Below are 4,369 nucleotides of genomic sequence, written 5' to 3'. Positions count from 1 at the left end.
CCACATTGTAATGAATAAATCTAGTTAATATTTCGCCTGGTAGTACAAAGTATACATTGCTAATGGAAGTTCATTTAATTTTCAAAAAACTAATGTTTTATAACCTTTTTCAGGGCGCAAACCCACCTTGTAGAGACTTATGTCTACTGCCTATTTTCCTGGACCAAGCAAGAGACTGAATCGTCCGCAAAAAGAAAAATCCGGGCAGTTTCCCGTGTAAACAAAAGAACTAAACTGGATGAATATTGTAGGAGAAATCTAGAGGAAAGTTTTGATTGTGAGTTTGGTTTTCCTGAAGAAGTCATTCATACTGCAGTAAGGATTTATGACTGTCCACCACTAACTGCCGAGCTAATGTTGAGCTTCACAGATAGAATTACGCAAACACCATCAATGCCTATGTTTTCAGCAGAGAATTTCGCAAATGATGACACAGCCATGCATTTTTATACCTGTTTAGAGTCATATACTAAATTTTTATTTGTTTTGACCACGCTTGGTCCAGCAGCACATTGTTTGCGATACATATATTTTCAAATTGATAGCGTGTCAGTTAAAAATCAGTTTTTTATGACTGGTGAAATTGAGGCATTATACAACCAACTTTGGACTGTCTAGATTGTTTTCAATATCTGAATCTAGTGTTAAGAATATTGTGTATACATGGATTGTTTTTATGTCTAAACAGTGGCGAGAGGCTAACACTTGGCCATCTAGCGGTTTAAGTCAGGTATTTTTCGCCATCTGACTTCAAATTAAAGTTTCCTTCAACTAGGATTATTATTGACAGTACAGAATGTCCCATGAAAAAACCTAAAGCTCCTAGAGCTCAACAGGCAACCTTTTCATCATATAAAAACAGAAACACTGAAAATACTTGTATGTTCGACACCTGGTGGTTTAGTCAACTATGTCTCTTATGCATAAGTTGGTTGTACCAGTGACCGTCAAATAGTCGAACGATGTAGAATAGTTCAATTATGTGATCCAGGTGACAGTGTGATGGCAGATAAAGGTTTTAATGTGCAAGATTTGTTTGCTAAAATGGATGTTGCCGTCAATATTCCAACTTTTTTTTCAAAAAGAGAAACAGAATTAGTTCCAAAACTCTTATACGGGATAGAAAAGTCTCCAATAAACAGGTGCATATAGAGCCAATTATTGGGCTTGGCAAAACGTACAAAATTCTAACAAATCCTATGAATGGAACTGAAAAAAACTTTCATCTGAGATAACATTTAGTTGTTTTATATTGTGTAATTTTAGAACTTGTATTGTGTCAAAGGATGCATAAATGAAAGTGGCGCAATGAATTTTGTTCTGATATATATATATATTTACAATTACATGTACATGTAAATTGTAATGCAGATAAAAATAAGGAGATTTGGTATGATATTCAGTGAGTTTATCAAATCAAAGTGCATAAGAAATGGGTATAAGCAGTTACAGGTGTTACTGTAACCGTACAATCTCCAACAATGAGTACAACTCATACCGTGTAGAGAATTTCAGAGATCTTACAGCTAAGTTTTGTTTTTGGGTTGAATCATTTTCTTCTATTGTCTTACAAATATGGAGAGGTGGTTAAAATGCTAATGAGGCAACTATTATGACAGTGACCAAACAATGAGATGTCATTTTTTCTTAATTAAGAACTCCTTTTTTCATTCATGAATTACTTTATACTTGGAAATAATCATGATAATTATGCTTGGAGTTATAGTTTCTCGAAAAAGTATGGTCGTCTAAAGAGTTGACATGTTGCAATGTACATGTAACTTTATGTTACTTAATGTTCTTGCAATACACACAATACTGTGACTAAGCAATCAGTATGAACTACTTTTCATAGGATGGAAGTCATTGAATATGCTAATATAAATCAATAATAAAGAATAGTCTATTTATATTAATAAGGAAAAGTTCTTTTATGTCTTAAAAGTGCGTACCATGGCGAGGTACAGAAAATCATATATATACAGTGATTATCACCAAGGTTCAAATTTATTTTCTGTAGTATAGGAAGACAATGTGTACCCCATTGTTAAATTTACATTGCTTTTAAGATTAAAATAGATATCTTGAGATTGACTGTATGTTACCATAGTTTACAAATAAAATTGATATAACATACACAATGTATCCATATAAAGTGTATTTTATAATTATGCCACAATATCTATTATCATCAACCAATGCAAAAATAAATGCTTGGTATATCCAATATGTAACTCCACAGATACAGACATATACTATGTGCAAGTTAATTATATCAAACAGTCATACAAATTGCCCTTAAACATCAAAGTGTACTGAGATTTAATACCAGCATTCTTGTTGGCATACTTTACCATGAGCTGTGTTGCATATACATGGCATATAAACATGTATTCACCATATTCTTAAAGCTGTTGAATCCAAGGATAGCAGGTAAATACCATCATACATATATAAAATGATAGAAAGACAACGTCATCTATGCATGATATGTTCAACAGGAGTATTCTACATAGTTTTATGCTACCAAATCAAAAGTATATATAAAAGAAAGAAGTCAAAGGTTTCCCATCATAGTTTAGTTACATATATGTTTTGTACCTGAGGTCGTTGAATATAGATCATTATACAAATAAGGAGATGTGGTATGATTGCCAATTTTACAACTATCATCCATGCTTACTAGTAATAAACCACATTTGCAGTTGATAACTGATATTTATTCCTAAAAAGAAAATGCCCAACTATATTAAACAGTATTTGATTACAAACATAGATAAACAAGGTACAAACTGGACATAATGCACTAGTTCATAAAAAAGTTAGAAAAATCACCTTCATATAATGCTCAGAATATAACATTCATGAAACTTGTTCAATATCATTAGAGAACTCTAAATCTTAAATACTGGAAGCCACCTCTGATAAGTACACTGCACTATGCAAGATAATGATATAACTGGACTAAAAATACACACAGCCTGTAATTAACTGCCTTTACAGCGCTTTCGCGCTTTGATTTAATATTATAGCAACCTACCTATTTACCACGCGGGATTGGGGGGGGGGGGGGGGGGGGGGGGGGTCTCTTCCTATATGAAGGTAAATATATCAATGGGGTGCAATTTGACCGAGGAAATATATCAATAGGTAGTAATTGACCAATTGTGATATATCAATGGGTCATAATTTTTCAGTTTGTTGTGCAACGATCTTCACTGAATGGGTTATGATTTCGCTGTGAAATATATGTATAGGTAGTGATTTCACAATTATTCAATATATGGATGGGGGGTGTTTTTTAAATCCCAGCTGCACAACTGTACCCAAAATGTTGAGACCCCACCCCCCCCCCCCCCCCCCCCCCCCCTTCCCCGTGATATTTACCCTCTCTGTAATTTTCTTTTACAAAATTGGAAAGTAAGCGTTTCCGGAATTGGAAAGCAAGCATTACCGTCACTTAAATCGGAAAGCAAGCGTTCTGAATAAACACCGTGCCTATTCATGTTTAGTTGTTGGTACCATACAACTGTCACTACATGTTACGTTACGATACCAAACAATCCTTACATGTTTAGTTGTGTATGGGAACCATGCGATCCCTATTACAGTTTTAGTTTAGCAAGGGTACGATGCGATCCTCATTACAAGATTAGGTGTAGGTTCCATGCGACCATCTGTGATCACATGATTATTCAACATCATGAAAACGGAAATGTATGTATTAACAACATATAATTTGTTTTCAGAAAAATATATATATTTGAAATAGGTGATTAGATGATTTACGACAAATAGTTAAGAACATTTTCGCCGATTTTATGTGCTCTCTCTATTCAAATGGTCACCTATTTGGAAATAATTTAATATTTCGGAAAACAAAAGTGATCAAAGCATTATTTACATAGCTCATTAACTGTACCTAGGCCATAAACTTTAATACTTCGATTTTTTTTCTACTTGATAACAATTTACGTTGGCCAAAAGTTCAAATGCATAATTGATATATATCGTGTAGTGGAAACGAATCAGTTGAAGGGCAATAATGTACACGTTTGTGTATTGTCATTAACAAGTGCACTAACCTACTAATTGATTTGGGGTTTGGGACATCAGTGGATGTAGTGAATATTTCATCGATATTTATATCTGTTGACTGGAAATTATAACACTCTGAATTATCCTGAGGCAAATAAAATGAATGTACGTTCTTTTAATTACTGGTAAATGATAACATGGATATTAACACTTTTTAAATCTGATACGTTCATAACGATCTCTTGATTTACCTTCATCAGGAACGCTAAAACCCACAAAATGTGAACGTAACTGTTCAATGTCGTTCTTATTTCTAATCTAAAAGAGTGCA

The 4,369-nt window shown here is 33.6% G+C and overlaps 1 pseudogene; it reads left to right on the top strand.

Moving 5' to 3' along the window:
- The first annotated feature begins 354 nt into the window (after nucleotides 1-354).
- Nucleotides 355-1,294, top strand: LOC127733606 (uncharacterized; annotated as a pseudogene).
- Nucleotides 1,295-4,369: the final 3,075 nt, after the last annotated feature.

The sequence above is a fragment of the Mytilus californianus genome, unplaced genomic scaffold (genome assembly GCF_021869535.1).
Source record: "Mytilus californianus isolate M0D057914Y unplaced genomic scaffold, xbMytCali1.0.p SCAF_3, whole genome shotgun sequence".
In the NCBI taxonomy this organism is placed as follows: domain Eukaryota; kingdom Metazoa; phylum Mollusca; class Bivalvia; order Mytilida; family Mytilidae; genus Mytilus; species Mytilus californianus.
This window is presented reverse-complemented; position numbering and strand designations above follow the sequence as displayed.